This window comes from Hyposmocoma kahamanoa, unplaced genomic scaffold, assembly GCF_003589595.1.
Source record: "Hyposmocoma kahamanoa isolate Upper Pololo Valley unplaced genomic scaffold, ASM358959v1 232, whole genome shotgun sequence".
NCBI classification, from domain to species: Eukaryota; Metazoa; Arthropoda; class Insecta; order Lepidoptera; family Cosmopterigidae; genus Hyposmocoma; species Hyposmocoma kahamanoa.
The window spans coordinates 5,565,473-5,585,535 of record NW_020653750.1 but is presented as its reverse complement, the minus strand read 5'-3'; positions in this window follow the sequence as shown (position 1 = coordinate 5,585,535).

Genomic DNA, 20,063 nt, shown 5'->3' with positions numbered 1-20,063 from the left:
AGAAAAGTTCATTTCTCAAATCGGGAAACGAACTCGGGATCTTATCTTCCAATGCCCACAGTGCAAACCGTTTGGCCAACGAAGTCATCAAATCGTCTTTATCGGATAAAATTTTTGTAAGTTGTGCCCATGCCATGTCAAATAGGGGTCAGTCCTTTTATCAAATGTGTCTAAAGCCGAAAAGCGGTTGCAGTGCATTTCTAAAAAACGTTTTTTGTTTCGGTAGAATAGCAACTGTTGCCAGTTTTAGCTATTGATATAGTTTTCTTGACTACTAGTTGTTTTTAACCATAGATAACATTGACTTTACAAGGATTTACTTGTGTAGCAAAGACATCATGACCAAATTATGATAGAACCGTATATTTATAATATTTCGAAGCCATGAGTATAAATTTCTAATTTCTAGGAAGCGGAAAAATACAAATTGCAAATTCAGACAGAACTTCAGACGAAAATGCAATAGAAAATGTTGGTGCATATACAATTCTTCGCATTCCGTATTCCTCGACCACTTGGGTATAAGCAAATTGAATTTCTCTTTGCAAGGATATTCGGGTATATATCGTTTTAGGTAAATCTAACAAGATGTTGAATTATAAATTTAACATTATTCTCACACTTAAGATCATTGAACTTAATAAAATTGCCGAACTTTTACGATATGATTTGAATGTCTGCTTTCAGGTTTCACAGAAAAGTGACAAAAATAAGAAACAAAAGTAATGTATTTATATGCACGTCATACTTGTATTCAAATACTTATTCCCTATAATATGATTATTTTTGTATTTACCATTATTATACTTCACGTTGCAATAGCATATAACAAAATGTATAATGGTATTTATCCTTAAATATTATAATAATAAAAATCTCATATACTCAGAAAATATTACCATTGTTATACAATTTTATACTTATTTTTTGTGTTATATTGCAATTATCTATATTTTTATAAATTTTCTTTTAGACACTTTTAAATCAATGTTTAAATGAATTCTTAACAAACTTTTGCACATACGTAGTATTCATCAGTGTCATGACGCATCCTATGGTTTTGATATTTATTTGCGGCTTCCTCCGAGTTTGGTTCAGTATTCTCGCAATGGTCGCTATGTTGGGCGCCTCCCGAGTGTTGACATTGTGTTGTGTGGCCCTACTGCTAATTGAAGCATGTATATTGGGTATTGAAGCTCGGTCTAGTTTTGGAGGGATTGGTAGCAGACCAGCTTTTAAACCTGTGTACAAACCGCTACCATCCAAGCCTCTGTATCGACCACCGCCAGTTGGGTTCAAGCAGGCACCACTAAAACCTTTAACTCCAATAAATTATTACCCACGTAGTCCAAAGCCCTTACCGCGATCACCTTTCTATACCCCGGGTCCAAAACCCTCAATAACAAATCCTTTCTACCCTCTAAGTTCAAAACTCTCAATGCCAAAACCTTTCTACCCTCCAAGTCCAAAACCTTCAATGTCAAAACCTTTCTATCCTCCAAGTCCAAAACCCGTAATGCCAGTACCGTTCTATCCTCCAAGTCCAAAACCCTTAATGCCAGGACCATTCTATCCTTCAAGTCCAAAACGTTCAAAGCCAATACCTTCCAATCGTCCAATTTCAAAACCCTCAATGCCAGTGGTAAGACACTCAAAGTATCCTTCGGTTCAACGTCCAATTTATACAGCAACTGTAAAACCAAAGTACCAGCAACCTTACTATGGCCAAACAAGCTTAAACATAAATTATTATGATATGAACCATTGGGCTACAAAACCTTATTATAAGCGTCATTCTAATGTCCGAACAACGATTAATTACAACTATCATTATAATTATTTACCACCGACCCACATTGTTAATAACCATATACTATATTCTGTCTATAAAGAACCTTTGCCTATGTATGTTTACAAATATAGAACATCGGAAAGCCGATACAGCCATCTTTTGACAGGGCTGGCTTTGTACAATTTAGGAAGAACGTCGGCTAATCCTAATTCAAAGCAATATTACACAAATTTCAAAGCACAAAGCAATGAACTATGCAAATTTGGCGTTCGTTACGAAAACGGGTATACTGAAGAAATGGTAATTGACTGTCTAATAATATCAGATTTTATTTACTATATGAATAATAACAACCAGACTAGTACCAAACCAAAAGCAGTTACTGTAACAGAAATGATAGCAAATAATATTACAAATGTGATCGTATCTAACCAAGCACCAGTGATGGTTACTACTCCGTTAGTTAACGTTTCAACTAATCATGAAACTACTTCCAATTCTGTATTAGAATCAACGAATATGACTTTAGAAGATTTCGATAAAAAAATATCAACATTTGGTTCTACAGAAATAGTAAATATTAATGTTACCGATAACAGTTCTACCTCACCTACTTTTCTCAGAATTTCAAATGGGAATCTCCCAATGACCGATAATTTGACATCAACAATTACGGGTTCTCCCACAACTGCAGTACCAACAGAGATAGCAGATACTTCAAATGCGACTGTGAAATCGACGGAATTGATTCCGGTAACAAAGAATGAAGCGGGGGCAGTACAGAACATTTCAATAAGCAGCGAAGTAAGCAATACAACTAATGATGCGGGGTTATCCAGGCAGAAAAGGGATACAGTTACTACCAATACTATGACAGGTACTACAATAACTGAAATAAACCCATTGGATTCGAAATACAAAGGGAATCCCATTCAATTAACGTCATTAAAGGAATGTTACATCAAACGAAAAGTAAATGATTTTACTAACAAGGGAACAGTGGAATGTGATGTTTTGCAAAGTTTTACAGAACAATCTTTTGCAAAATATACTTATATAAAACATACTGCAAATTTTGGACTTAAAATTTTATCGTCGTTTCAAATAATAATCTTTGTACTTCTTGTGGCATTTACATTATAAATTGTTTATGTATGTAATATAATGTATGTAATATAAATTGTTTTATTACTCATTTATCACTCATATAAATTACATGAATTTGTAAATATTTTTCTTACTATTTTGACGAAATGTTATGTATAAAGATGAGATGTTTGTTTGGATTAAACTGAGAAAACTTTTAATGTATTTTATATTACTGCAAAGCGGCCTTGTATTGCGCGTAATATCAATAATTTCTTTATTTTACCAAAATAGTAAAATTTCTGCTTCGAACACCATTTGCTAAGTCAACATGAGATCGGTGATGGCTTGAGTTTTCCGGTAACATTTTTTTTATAATATTAAGTGACGGGACGAACAAGTCGTGCGCCTGATGGTAAGCTACACGCCTATACATAACAGTTGCAGAGCCACTCAGAGCTTTAAATCACAAAGATCTGAAGGGCACTGCCACTGCGCCCGTCACCCTGAGACATAAGTTGACAAGTCCCATGTGCCTGTAATTTCACCAGCTCAGCAATAGATAGTAGGTCAGTGATATAGACAAACGCAAACAACAGTGACAAGATAAAGTAATAAAATCGAAAAAAAATATGTTTATTTCGTTTTATTCAACCCATATTATGTCAATGCTGGGAACAGTTTCCTAAAGTGACGATAGTGGTTATAGTAGTATTTATGTTGTTACCACCATGCAAACGGACGTAATGTATAAATAATAGTAACCGAGGCAAATGTGTCTGATAATCGTTAGATTCGTTAAAACCAAAAACAAAGATCTCTAACAAGCATATAGTGAAATTCGTAAGATCAGCTGGTTCGTTCCGTAGCTCAGTTTGGAGAGCGTCAGCCACGGTATGGCGAGATCGCGGATTCGAGTCCAGCCAGATTGAAGGAGTTTTTCTTTGTGTTCAATCATTATATTAATTATAAAGAGCTACTGGAGTAATTTCACAAAAATAATTGAATATCATGGTAGTAAAATGTCGTGATATTGAATATACTTATTATTACCATCGGTAAATTCTTATGATTACAATAACATTACAATGATTTAAACGTTTAGAGCAATTACTATTACTTTCCTGTAAGCGAGCAGTGGTAAAGTGGCTTAAGTCCTTGGACTATGACAAGACTAAAAACCTTTTGCATCCCACGTTACAATTAAAGTATTGCACATCTGTCTGATCTGACAGTAACGCGTCATGAGCTTCGTCTCATAACGCGTTACTGGTAGGATTTATAATGCGATGACACCACAATTTTTTAGTGTTAAAAGTATTAAATTTTCATTTTTACACATGTAATGGGTATACTTGTATACGCAGCGAGAGAGAGTGAAGATAACGCCCGAATCTCCAAAATGCACAACGGATTTTATTTACGTAATTGGATTATCGACATAATCGCAATTATCCTGGATCTGACATCCACCATCTCACCATCTCACCAGGTGAAAGCGGCAGCCGGCGATCGATGATGAGGACCGACGATTCTATGTGCTTTCATCCGAGTATCCCACCAGGTTGAAATACCGGAGTGCCACTCATAGGCCCTGTAGTTGGATACAATGCAATTTCCTTTTAGAAATTAAATAGTAATTTAGCGAACACTTCGATAGCGCGTTTTTTCTTTATCGTGTCGCATTGTTAAATTATAACTAAACTTAGTTCAAATATTTAATAATAACAATTAGCAACTAGCAACGGATCGTAGAAACCGGTGAGCAAGGACAGGTGAATGGCACTTATAAAAATAAATAAAATATGTAAATAAATTAAAAATAAAATAAAGAAATACTTAATTACGTATATAAACTATAACCATGGGAGAAAAACGAGAAGTGGGAGTATGTACAGAACAATATAATTTTAAATTATATTTTTCGTAACCATCAGATAGGTTAAGAAATATGTAGATTAAGAGAGCCACTACGAGGGCGGCAATTGTAAAACCCTATATAAATAAATAAAGATTAAAAAAAAAAACAAATTGGTGTAATCGTAGGTCTTATTTATACCGAATATAAATGTCTTAATTTCTGTAAAGGGTTGTGTTTATCAAGAGCGATGTTAATAAATGAGGGTCAATAGTTCGTAAATATAAACCCCAATACAGAAGACTCAGTTCATATTGTTGGTGTTGCGAATATTTAAGTAAATATTGCAACATTAATTAGTGTTCGCGTTAATTTGAATTTGTCGTGTGGCAACATTTTCTCTCGTCCCGTTACCCGGTAGATTTAACCTTCTGCTTTCATTAAGAAATATATTTTCAAATGTACTGAAGTTTCCAGCAATAATTCATTGGTCATTCGAGCCGGATACGAACCAGCGGCATTTAGATAGTAGCTGCCTAGATTAACAGTAGAGCTCGTTATAAACGAGTTTTTTTAAGGCACCTTCGACGGTGGAACGAACAAGTTGTGCGCCTGATGGTAAGCGACACGCCTGTCCTTAGTAGTTACAGTGCCACTCAAAGATTTAAATCGCAAAGATCTAAGGTGCGCTGCCTCATCACCTTGATACATAAGTGTGCCAGTAATTTCATCAGCACCCTTGAAAACTGGAACGCAGTAATGGTCACATTATTGCTTAGCGGCAGAAATAGGTAAGGTGGTAGTACTGCCCTGGACGAACTCTTTCACAAGGAGCTTTAGTGCTACTAAATAATTCTTCAGTCTTCTATTTCTGCCCCAAGCAGTAATGTGAGCATTACTGCATTTTGGTTTTCAAGTGTGCTGGTGAAATTACAATTTTATAAAAATGGAAGTAAATTTCTGGAAATAAAAGTTCTGCGAACCTAGGGCCTACCCTGGGTTCGCAGCACTTTTATTTCTAATAATTTTTTTTATTTTATACTTTTATTAATTTAATAATTTTTTTGTATTTTATACTTTTATTTTTTAATTTGCTACTCTGCGAACCCTAGTTCGCAGAGTAGCAAATTAATTTACTTCCATTTTTACTAACATGGACTTCCGCAAAGTAACGCCTGAATCTATTAATTACTTAAATTACAATTTTGTCAACTTTATGCCCCATTAGGTCTTTGCGATTGAAAACTGGCACTACAACTATTAACTTAAGAAAAAATATTTATTTAATTAAAAATATTAAAATAAAAAAAAGTAAATCCTCTTCTCTTTCTCTTAATATAATTGCAGTGCCCTACATGGTCCATAATGCACTGTTAATTTAGCTATAAGTCTTTTCCGTCCTATGTTACATTATTTGTGCCTGTCTCTGAAGTTGCAAAACCACAGAGGCAGACGGACCTGTGCAACGAGAACGGCGTCACAAAGGTGGTAAGGAGTAAGTCCGTCAGCTGTAACTTATGTGGCATAGCACCGACAGGATCGAACTCTCTGCTGCGTCCGACCATACCGACGACGCTGCTGTACCTGTCGCGATTACATTACTCCACGAAGTCTGAGGAGACAGTGGAGTCCGTCAGGCGAAAAGCCAAACACACCCTGAGGGTTGAGTGGTTGGAGACCCGCCAAGACGTGAAATTTAATTTGTTTGTGGAGAAAATATCGACTGAACGTCTACCGACCTTCATGAAGGAGGAGTTTTGGCCGAAGGGTGTTACGTATCGGCGATTCCGCGACCAGATTGCGCCACACGTATCGGCGAAAAGCAATTCTATAAAAATGTAGATTAATTGTTTAGTTTATTATATTGTTATATTATATTGTATGTGTCTTAGTCCTTAAGGTATATATTACATGGGTTATGTGGCCAGAATTTATTGCCAAAAAAATAGTAAATGCAATAAAGAATCGAATCGAATAATATTATGGTGTCACTTACTACCACGCGCACGGCTTGCTTATACCGTCATTTTATATTATAAAAAACCTTACTAAGATGTTTAATATACCTAACAGTGTTTACTATGAAACTGGAGCTCAATAATAACACCCTTTGTCCGGATAAAAATAAGGACAAAAGCTGCCATGAAGACACTTCGTATATTGAGGGATAGCTACGCAGATGTATGAAATTTTATGGCATTGTATTTCATATTGGCTTCTATAACAGGAAACAATAGGAAGTAATATATATAATAGCAAGTTATATTATTATCTGTGGTATGACTTTGAAGTCGTATCTCGTGTTCCAGGAATATGCTACCTACACTAGGTTAATAAATATTTCATGGAAAATATATCTGTAATAGCTCACGTAGGTGTATTATTATCAAAGAAATATTGATATTAAAAAGTGTCAGATAATTACATTTCTCAAATTAAGGATTACAGTGTACTTCGCATACTCGAATTGCACCTTAGGGTCAATTGACATTGCGGCGGAACGGAATGGAAATGAATTTTTATTGTACATAGTATAATGGCCTTTATGGTCAAAAGTATAACGTTTAAACGTCCAAAAAACAGGTTGCGTGTTGCGTGTCTTCCGGAGAATTTTAGTACATGCTCAAGAAATCTCGCACATTCGCGAGGATTCCGCAGCTGCCGTCGGGGACGCTCGGCGAATCCGCGGTAAGTGGTGCGAGGGTAGGCGCAGTTCGATAAGTCAAGCGTCTACAAAATAGATTGCATACATACCGTGACGAAACAAACATGGATTCAGATGAAAAGTTGATCTATTTGTCGCAAAAATATGATTGTTTTTATAACGTAAAAGGTAGAAACTTTAACGCCAAAAATTCTAACAATAATGCATGGGGAATAGTCATAAAATCCAGGTGGGTACATATACAAAGGACGCACTATAAGTTTCCGGAACTGGCCTCTTACATAAAAAATATTTAAAAAGTAATTACAACATTTGAAAATGGAACTCTTTGGCTGTAGAATACAGTTTGTTTCATCTGACTGTCACCTGTTTTTACATTGTGATGTCATTTTAGAAATTGGTTGTGTACATCACCATGGATTTAACCCGTGAAAATTGTCGTAGTATGATTTTCTACGAGTAACTGTAAGTTAACAGCTCAGCGGTGCTTCGCTCGGCTTCAAACTGCTTTTGGCGATGAAGCACCATGCAAGACGACTATTTATAGCTGGTTTGCAGAATTCAATCTCGAAGAATATCAGTGACGAATTTCGTGATGGTCGCCCGTCCACTGCTGTGAACAACAAAAACATCGATGCAGTGCGCCGTATGATCAAAACAGACAGGCATATGACATAGCATGAGATTCGGGCATCTTTAAGCATAGGCATGAGTCAAATACAATCAATACTACACAAGCATTTGGGTGTGAAAAAGCTGTGCTCTCGGTGGATCCCACACAATTTGTTTGAGACTCAAAAAACTGATCGCGTTACTTGGTGCAATGCCATGCTTACCAGATTCAACGAAGGGGTGTCAAATTTGGCGTGGGACATAGTAACAGGTGACGAAACATGGATTTATAGATACGATCCCAAAACAGCTGCAATCGAGTGTATGGGTCTTTCGAGTTGAGCCGAAACCAACCAAAGTGGCGCACGTACAAAGTGCCTCTACGCGGATGATTGCTAGTTTTTTTAATAAAACTGGACACGTGGCTACTGTTGCTTTGGAGAATCGTTGTACCGTGAATTTTTATTTAATTCGTACACGATCATTTCTTTGCTGGAAGTTATTGACAAACTCTGTAAAAATAACCGTAAACGCAGTATCATCTTGCACCACGATAATGCCAGTTCTCACACGGCCAGACAGACAAATGAACTTTTGAAAGTGAACAACGTTGACCTTATGAGCCATCCCACGTACAGTCCCGACCTGGCACCTTGTGACTTTTATTTATTTGCAAAAATTAGGAACCAGCTACGCGGTCAACGATTTTCATTACCTGAAGAAGAAGAAGAGTCATGAAGAGTATGTAGTCGAAGAGTATGAAAAATATGTTTCAGAGATTGTCACGGAGGAGTGGCATAAATGTTTTCAAAATTGGTTCATTCGTATCAAAAAGTGCATTAACTCTAACGGAGAATATTTTGAGAAACAATAAATTCATTTCTGACCATTTATAGTATTTTTTTCTTATTCATTCCGGAAACTTATAGTGCGCCACACGTATAGTAAATCTTTGCAAAATGTTGTCCAAAAAGTTTTCGACAAATCATGAACCGAAATATCTTTTTTCCTTTTTATGTAAATTGAGCCTTACTGGTAGATGTTTATAGATTGTATATATGGATAATGTATATAATTTTATGTCCTCTGCTTGTGACCTGTGCCTTCTAAGTATGGAACTTCGTACGCCTATCAAAGTGCAGCATTAGGTAAGGAAATGCAGTTTCATCCGCCTCATGGCAGAATTTATACTCTCACAACAAACAACAAATTTTAAACCATTGTGTTTGTTCAACCCACAATGTCCTGTCAAGGCTCTAGTCAGCGTTACTGTCCAGTACCAGCGCTTCTCTACTCTGTTACTAGCAGAGGTATTCTCTACTCTACTACTTGACTAATTTTACTGTTATCGAGTTCTTAGGTTTTTGCAATTGTTACGAGTATACATAGGAAATGAAAATATTTTTCTGGATTTAAATAGCGTATATTTATTTTTTCAAACAAACCGACGTTTCGGGCCCTTTACAGGTCCCATGGTCACGGTTATCATTATCAGTATCAATTTATCATTAATTAATTATTAATAATTAATGATAAATTGAACTTAATAAAAATTCATTAAATAAAATAATTTGTAAAACTTGATGTAGCGTAAATTGGAATGTTTTCTTCGTAAAATTAAAAATAAGGTATGTAATTAATAACTATTGTAGCTATAGTGAAAAAATAAGGTGGTTGAAGACTGTACCACCTCAGTCAACCGTGACCATGGGACCTGTAAAGGGTCCGAAACGTCGCTTTGTTTGAAAATACAAATATATGCGATTTAAATCCGTAAAAATAGTTTTATTTCCTAATTTTAGTGTTAATTTCAATTTGCCATGTGACAACATTCTTTCTCGTCTCGGTGCTGCGGTAGATTAAACGTCTTAAAACTACTTTCATTGAGATTTTTAGTTTCAAATCTATCGTGACATCCCGCAATAATCCAGCAACCTATGCGAAAAAGAAGCAGATGTCGATACATTAACATTTCAACAGAAAATATTGACTTTCGGGTACAAAGCAAAAGCATTTGTACGTCAACTAGGAGGTTTACGTCTCACCTTAAAGGTTTATCGACCATTAAAACTTACCCGTATACAACACCTTCGGGAAAGGAGTTGTTTCACGGGGAGGCAAAAAGCTTCATGGCTATTGCATCTTTTAACTGCTATAGAAGTAATAAAGTTAAGAATATCACGTAGGACGGATTCACTGGTGTGAATTAGTAGATGTGCTTACAGCAAAAACTATAAGTGAAGAAAAATGAAAACTTGTTACGTTTATCTCGTTAGTGTAGGCGTACTAAGAACGAATTTTTCGAAACTTTACCCTTAAGAGGGTGAAAAAAAAATGTTTGAATTAATTCTGGTATTCCTTGAAATTATAAAGATGAAACGTAGTATAAATATTTGACCAATAATGCTAATGGAAAATGGACATTTTAGTTTTTTTTCTACTCCTTTACTTTAATCGGTCAATTGTAAACCATATCATAAAGGCGTTCTTTTTAGTTCTGAATCAGAATTCTATTGTTTGTGGTACTCGCCACTGAACTTAAAACTTTAATTAAAGTTCTGTGCACAGAACTATAATGAGTTTCAAAACAAAAAAGTCGTATTTTCGCTAATAAAAATATCAATTATGACGCTACTTAAACGCCATACTGCCTCTTGATTGGTTAAATTGGCCTAAAAGTCTTGCCGGGCCATAAATCTCTATACAAAAAAAATATTGGTTATAATAATATGCAATTTAAATAATGTATTGGTTATAATGGTATTTGGCCACTTCTAATCTATCTCTTTAGTGTTTTGTTTTGTATCGTTTGTTTGGATTTCGTCTAAATATTAAAGAGGATGTATGGTGGTGCGTTTGTTGTTTGGATACCACTTTCCACTTAACATCAGGTGGAGTGGAGTCATTTGCCTGTCAGGTATAAAAAAAAAAAAAAATGGATTGTTAACAAAATATACACTCAATATTGGTACTGTTCGATAATTATTTCATTTACTCGTAGAAAAATTAGGTCTTAAAATCTCGTACCTTTTACTTACGCCACGAGGCCTCGGCTTTAAGAACCATCATTATCAACGTTTGCATAATAGTACCATAGACAACAGAATTTAAATTTAGACTAAAAAGGGCGCCTTTATGATTATAATTTATTTATAATTGGCAGATTCAAATACTGGAGTAGAAAAAATAATATAATGTCGACTTTTTAAGGCGTGGTTGAAATAAATACTTAGTTTACATTGAAGTCAGCTTCATTACACTTTTTTTATTAAAAGTATGAATGAATCATCCTTGGTTTTAAGTGTTTAACCACATTTTACCTAACTAAAGGGTCTGAGGCGATAACTTCATTTGTAAAGTACGTCAATTACGAGTCAATTTAACTTCGCCCATTACCCTCAGGCCAAAGTAAAATAAGGAGTCTACTAAGCTTAACCAGCCTTTGTAGTGTTACAAACTTAAATTGAATAAATTTCAATCCTTTTGTTGCTGCAAAAACCAGTAATTGCGTTTAGTACGGCAAGTGAGTTTGGATTATATTAGGATACACACTCAAACGTCCATTACATTCTTAAGAAGCAATAGAGCTCCTTGTGCAAGAGTTCGTCCAAGGAAGTACTGCCTTACCTATTTCTGCAGCCATACAATAATATGAGCATTATTGCGTGGTGGTCTTGAAGGATAAGGGTGTCGGTGAAATTACAGGCAAATGGTATTTGTTAACATAATGTCTCAGGGTGACAGGCGCAGTGGCCGTGTCCCTGATGTAGATAGGCGTGTCGGTTAACGCCAGGCGCATGACTTGGTCGTCCCGTCACTTGATATTTTTATGATACAAAAAGAAAACAATACCTTTAACGCTTCATAAATTAATATGCTGCCTCGAGTTTTGCTTTGATAAAGCATAGGAATAGCATAATTTGACGGAACGGCGATTCCCGAAGTACAGTACCTACTACTGAAGCACAGCAGCCTTTTTTTTCTTTTGGCAAAAGACGAAAGTCTGCTAACAGTTCTGCAAATTTATGCGCCTAAAAGGTTGCATTTGAATATTTTTCTCATAGACTTAACATGGTGACTTTTGGCCTCAAATTTCGGGTTCAAGGACGAAATTCAATATTTGGGCTTCTACACGTCACTGTACAAGTATATTTTTTGTAAATATTTTATTTTGTGCTAGTTATTTTCTTATGTTTAAACATATCGATTGAGGAACGGCCGAGTGATTTCAGTCGTGCGCCTGGTGGTAAGCGACTCGGATGTCCTTAGCAGTTTGAGATTTCGATGGCCTGACAGTTCACACTGTGGGCGCCGGATGAGGAGGTCCTGGATTCGATTCTTGGTAGCACCAATTTGGGAAATAAATCATCTCCGGGGTGCTCTACCAGCTCTGTCCTTCTTGTCATAATTAACGTAATTGCATTTCGGTAACTCGAAATTGATGCGTTGTCCTAAGGCTCTGAGACGTGGTCACTTACTATATGGGCCTCATAAAAAAGCTCAAAGTCACTCAACGTGCTATGGAGCGAGCAAAGCTCGGCATTTCTCTACGTGATCGAATCAGAAAGAAAGAAAGAAAGAAATGTACCGACATAGTTCGAAGGATTAGCAAGTTGACAGTGGGCAGGGCACATAGCTCGTAGAACTGACGGGCGTTGGAGCAGAAAGGCATTCAGTGGGACGGCCTCCTACTAGATGGACGGATAATCTGGTAAGGGTGGCGGGTAACCGATGGATGCACGTTGCGTCCGATCAGCTGGTCTGGAAATCTGACATCCGTCTTCCGGCTGACATGATGATGATGATGAACTCGAGATTTTTTTTTATAATACCAAATGACGGGAGGAAAAAGTCGTGCGCCTGGTGGAAAGCGACGCGCCTGTTCATAACATTTGCAGTGCCACTCAGAGCTTTAAATCGCAAAGATCTGAGGGGCACTCCCACTGCGCCTGTCACCCTGAGACATAAGTTGACAAATCCCATGTACAATTGACAAGTCTCCCGATTTCACCAGCACCCTTAGGGCGCGTTCCCACTATGTCGTGACGACAGATTGTCGTGCAGTTTACAATGTCGTGGCTTGTATATTTAAATGAAGTTGTTCACATATAGCACGACACGATTAACTGTCGTTCACGATTTTTTATCGTTATAACGACAAACTGTCGTCACAGTGGGAACAGTTATAACGACAGTCGTCGGACGAAAAAAAAGTCACGATAAAAACGTGACGACAGATTGTCGCAGTTCCTATTGTTGTTAAGTTTTATTTATCGCTGTCTGCACGTATTCTGCTCCCTGTCCTCCTCTCTCGTACCCCGCGCCCTTTCCTAGCTTTGCAGTAGCATTGAGTCGTGGCCAGAGATGGGCAAGCGCCCGGGTTTTAACCCGGCGCTTTGTTAGCGCCGGGTATAAATCGGGTTAAAACCCAAAATCGAGGGCAAAAACTATTTACGTCTAAATATTTGTTGTGAATTGAGTTTTGTTCAAATTTAATTTTAAATATTATTACAAAATATTTGTTGCTTTATTATCAGAACAGTTCGATTTACCTTTCTGTTGAATAGATTCGTTTGAAAAGTTCATCAATAAATTGATACAAAAAATCGTTAGATCGTATGCACTTGAATCGATCTTCATTGAGAATCCACAGGATTGACAGGTGGTGGTGTAATAAAAATATAGAAATTTGTTACAAGTTATTGTATATTATGTTGTTAGTGTTGGAATTTATACCAAATTCTATGTACTCTTCGTTTCTGCCCACGATTTTGGGCAGAAATGGGTTAAAACTCGGCGCTTCGGGTAAAACCCTGGTGAAAACACGGGCAGGTTGATTGGGTTTAAACCCACTGCCCATCTCTGGTCGTAGCAGGTTTTGACAATACCGAAAAGAAAGCAACTTCGTATACCGTTTGACATAACCCTAATGGAATCCTTTTTAGTAGCATTGGATGTACCCAAAACTTTCTTTTCATTGTTTGCTTCCTCTTTCGCATTTTTAAAAAGTAATACATTATTAAAATTTCGTCTTCATCCATTTCGAGCGAACACATACTACCGGCTTCCAAAAGAACATACAAGCGACTGCAGTGCATCAAACGATTCTGTCGTGCAAACGACAAGGAGGCTGTCGTGAAACGATAAATTGTCGTCACGATCTAGTGGGAACAGCTAGTCACGACAGTCGTTCAACGATAAAAAATTGTCCACGACAGATAGTTGTGATATGGGAACAGGCTAGATACGATAGTCGTCCAACGATAATAAAACGTGACGACGTAGTGGGAACGCGCCCTAACCCTTCAAAACTGGAATGCAGTAACGCTCGCATTAATGCTTGGCGGCAGAAATAGGTATAATCTAAATACAATATAAATATAATAGCCCAAAAATATAACCTAATATAATTGAAAACTCCTCTCGTTTCAAGAATTTTGATAGGAGTGACGGCTGATCGAACAAACGTAGGAATAGTGAAGGAAAAGGGAATTTGAGAACGATTCAAAATTTTGAAAGTAAGTGGCCAGGACCTGGAAAAAGAGGTTGACAAAAAGGTGAGATGACGATGAAAGAGTCCTCGGGCACCGCAGCGGTAACGAGTTACGCTTACTTCTCGGTTTGCATCCGTTAACGTGGCTTGCCTAATCCCGCTGCAATTATCTGTTCCAAAAACTTTTTATTGATATAAAGTAATCACAACAAACTCTAAACAATCAGCGTTTGTTTAGAAATAGAAATAGAGAAATAATTATTCTTTGAAAAAAAACAAACACAGTACACATGCATTTTATAATAACATTAAGGATTTAGACGAAAACCAAATTACAAATACAAAAGCGTACAAGGTGTGTGTGCTGTGCTGCTAAAAAAACCGTGACCCACTCAGCTTGTTGACATCTCACATTCAAGTGCTACAAAGCTGATTTTCAGCGGATCCGGCAACAGAACACACGTGTCACGGACCATAGTAGCTGTCACAGATTGACACCAAAAACATTGCATGAATCAAGCACATAATTACTTAAAACACAAACATGCATAGAAGTTAATTAAAATACAATTAATGATGGTACCAGATGCATAGCACTCCTCGGCTCTTAAAATCTCCTTAAAACATAAATAATTATCATTGCATTATTAATTCTATGAAACATGTACCTATATGCATTTAAATTATAAACGACATTGCGAGTAATATAAAAAATTAAAACATTGATATAATTACAAACATTTGTACAGCAAAACAGCAAATCGATGCGTTACTTTCTCGAACTCGTATCTTATAAATAGTAATTATTCAGAAGATGGCAAAACTTTCTATTTATTTTAAATTTCTTATTAAGGGTGTTCATTTAGATGCATTACTTTAAGAATAGGTAAAAGTCAGTGTGTGAATATGAAGGAAATGTTATGTGAAATCAGCCTGCACAATTTGTATATACAATCTATTTTTGCATTTCAGTAACTTTGTGCTTTAAGATACGAGTTTGAAAAAGTAAGGTGACGAAATAATAATTTTTAAATTTTGCACAATAGTACAGAAGTACAGTGGTCTTAAATTTCAAAGTTTAAGTTCACTGCACTCAATGCTCTATTCTACCATTGTACAATAGTAGAGTGTGGTCCGATAATTCGTGAGCAGTTTTTATGGCATCCCGAGAAAGTATTGCGCAACATTAATGGAATATTTAAAACAAAAACTTTAATGCTTATTAATGACTGCATGACCATTGTGTTGCTGTATTGTCTATTGTAGTATTAGAACATTCTTCCTTTTGTCGTAAAACTTAAATTGAATTGAACCACGCTAAAGTTCATTGCACTTTATTGAATAGATGTTTAAAATAAAGTAAGTGCTTATTTATAAATATATAGACTACTTTGTGTTTAAAGGTCGTTGGAACGGTTTGTTTTGGTATTCAAGAAGTTACTTTCAGAATTAATTTCCACTAAACTATGGCTGGAACACGTATGAAAAATGGCCTAAGATTAAAATTCCACTTACAGTAGTATTTTAGAAGTAGTAGATCTACTCGTGAAAGAGATCGTCCAGGAAAGTACTGCCAACATATTTATTTCGGCTGCCAAGGAGAAATGTGAACATTACTGCGTTCCGGGTTTGAATGGTACTGGTGAAACTACAGGCACACGGGACTTTATAAACTCTATGTCTTAGGGTGATGGGATCATGGGTACGCGAGGACGCGGCGGACGCGCACCGGTTTTGGCGAAGACGTACTCGCCTGATCGTCCAGTGAGGCCAGTGGGCTCTGGACCGGAGCCTGTATTGCACGGCTTCACTCGTCTGGGGGGCGGGTCGGAGGACAACTGACCTACCCCTCCATTGGCGCGGGAGCCTTGGCGCAAGTTAGGGCGGCCGGGCGGCGTCGTGGTGAATGTTTACCGACCCCACGGCGCCGACGCAACCGGCGAGAGGTAAACCCGGGCCGTAGGCCCAAGAGGTAGGCTCTCCAGTCTGGAGAGAGAGTCCCCACATAACCCCTAAGTCTCTCTGGGCTCAGGGGTATCTATAAAGATTCCCCCCCGTCAAAAAAAGACTGTGACTTTCAAAACTTAGCGATTTAAAGGTCTAAGTGACATTTCAACTGTTACGGGTGGCCAGGCGCACGACTTGTCATACACGATTAGTGGCTCCCAGACTTATTTCGGTCGTGGATCTCTAATTATAACAAAAACTTAGTCATGAATACCCTCAAGTAAATTTTGACTTTTACCATATAATAAAAATTACTAAAAATGCTTTATCAATTGCACGTAGACAGGTAAAAAATTAAGTACACATTTTATTGTTGTTTTTTAATTGTCTGGATCTTCCATTGTACATACAAACATGTTAATGCCTGCTAAGTGTCGTGTAATGTACGGCAGATCTACAAAGCGGGAGATTACTCCCGCTGGAGTACCTACTAGGAGAACTACACCTCCTGTTGGAGGTCTACTCTTTTTTAACTAAAAACGAAATTTCGATCGAAGTTTCGCATGTTTCTTACCACAATTCCATTTCAATGCGAAATTTCGTTCGAACGAAAATTGTTTGAAGTTTAGTTTTTCGTTACCTTACTCTAATTTATAAAACTACGAACGAAAATTTGATTTTTGACAGATAATTCTTCAGAATTATAATGTGAAATCTTAGAGGATGGAAAAAAAATAAAAGAAAGGAGCTGCCCTAACTACAGAATCAACGTGCATATAACCAAAATTTGAAAGTTACGAATGGCGGATTTCTTTAGTGTTGTCATCATAATCTATCGATAAGTCATTATCGACATGCAAATGTATGGCTTGAATGTTGAAACTATTCTTTTTTGTTTCTTCAGTTTATTGTAAGTTAAGTATGCCAAAACAAACACAAGTCTAATAATTCAATCTCGAGTGGTATATTATTATAAATGTCAACACACATTTTTAAACTTTTTTTAAAAATTACAAATGGTAACTTATTTAGTAAAAGTTACCAAACTGCTGTACAGTTTGTTGGCGACATGCGCATTCTTACTTAATTATACCTACTTTACTGGTTTATAACATTACATAGTATTAATTGTACTGACTAAATAAAATATAAAAATTACTTTAAGAGGTACGCCTTTAACCTACATTTTAGTACATATTCACATATCATCTTTTAACTAACTGGCAAGTACAAGTCTATTCAGGTTTCTGCGGATTCTAGTATTCACGTTACTGGCTTTCTTGTTTTCAGGAATTGAGAGTAACTAGAAAATGAGTCTTGTTTAATCTAAATTAAACATAAAATTATTTACCAATAAACCTAATGATGGAATAGCGTTGTCATGTAATCTAGTTACGTTCAAAGTTCTGTTAAAATTTGACTCTTCCTAATGAAGCGAACAAATGAAGATGATCTTTGACCTAACGTTTATATTCGGCAGTCCTTTTCTCCTATTCTTTTTTCCTTTTTTCATTTGTAGACAAACTTGAAATAAAAAAAATAAAAAAACAATAAAAACTTCGTAGTGAATTGTTTTAATAACAGAATATCGATAATATAATTCTTACAAGATCAATACTATCTCAAAATAGTCGTTAACAACAATCATCAAAATATACAAACAAACAGGCAATCTAAAGCAAAAAAAGCAAAATTTGGCATGATTTAGAAATAAACTACTTAAACAAGTGTGATTACATGAAATATTTGGGCTATTGTGTGATTTATAGACAAAAAAATAACACATGCCTGTGCAATGTAACATTCGATGATTTGCACTTTTTATGAAGCCACATCCTTTAATGCTGCAGCGTCGCATTTTTATTAATACCTAATTATTCTCACTGTCAATATTTTTGTCCAATTTAAATATAATACATGGGAATAATTCAATAGTAAATTTGGAAAAACATTTGTTTTGACATTTGATGTAGTTCCCTTTGACAACGGTATCATGTACCTGATGTACTGCGAAATGGACATGGTTTAAGACGGCACGTAATAAACAAAGACAATCACATGTTTATGTTTTCGACGTCGAAATGCATCATACACATATAACGTCTGATTTATATATGTCAACGTAACATGTCCTTTAGTTTCCATAGTCTAAGAGTCGTATTCCAGAACTGTACTCAATGCTCAAGTTACGATTTGAGCAGACTTGAGTATGATTTCAAGCACTGGAAATACGACCCTAATGGCAAGGACTTGAGTATAATTTCTAGTGCTTTGAATCATACTCAAGTCCGACTTGAGCATTGAGTAGAGTTCTAGAATACGACTCTTAGTGTCAAATTGACGAAACTAAAAGTGCTACCTTTGATTTTCTTAAATGTGAATTTTGTGTGATTGAAATAACTACAACAATGCTTTCGTTGATCGAGGCTCAGCTCTGCCTGTAGAACGTTCAGAGCGTAGGAAAAACCGTCGTCGCCGCTAGTGCAACCAACTACGTATAAATGTCAATTTCCCGACTTATAGTTTGTAGGAAATTACAGACTCAATCGGCAATTTATTATTGCATATCCCATTGCACATTTCTATTTGAAGAGTAGTGCCAAGAAATAGTGCCCTTATCACTATCAAAAGGATGACGTCATGGAAACGAGCACACGATTGTTGTTCTCGAGTTGGGAGAAAATGAACTCCAAGCTGAAAGAAGGTAGCTTCTGCATTAGCTGTTTCTTTAGCTCAAGCTCTGCATGCTGGCCAAAGAACAAGAGTGTTAGTGCAAATTTCGGAAAACATGTACAAAATAAAGTTCTACCCAAGGAAATAAAGACTGCGCAAGTTGATTATATAAAATCTGTTTACTGCATTATATTTTTGCTTTTTTTAAGAGATAATGATTACGAAAATCGCCAAGAGCTTCAAATGCCTTCATTTTCATATTTATTTGTATATATTATGCACAATAAGTTTACAAATAATACAATCTAAAGAATATAGCTTCTAGTATTCGGTAATTTTTGGTTGTCATACTTTTGCCACCTATAATTTGCATGAAATGGTACTCTTGAAATAAATCGGATAACAATTATTATTTTACAGCGTCTCGGCTAATTACGTCAAAAATATATTTTTATTTGCTACTTTATATTTTCTGCATGAATATTACAATAAATACTTACTGAACCACATATTAAATGTAAAATTCAAAGATAAAGCAAAATAATTGTATTAATTTTAAGTTAAAGTAAAAACGTAAATTATCGTAGTTGACATCAAAAAAGACCTACACAATATCATTCATTCCAGTCGTTCACGAAAATTGTAAATGACATCGAAATTCTTGGGCCCGACTGAAAAAGAATTAGAGTAAAGTTATTGACGAAACTTCGTTTAAATGTCGTTCGTTAACGAAATTTCGTTTTCAAGACAGAAGTAGACCTCCAGGTAGTTATAATATAACCTTTCAATGCTATACTATACACATTTAGTTGGTGGTTCTTTACCAGGCTTTAATTCTTTCTGTTCTCGCAAAAGTATTTTTATCAAAATACAGGTATTCATGCGAAAAAAAGTAAAAACAAAGAACAATTAACGTATTATACAGACAAAATTTGAG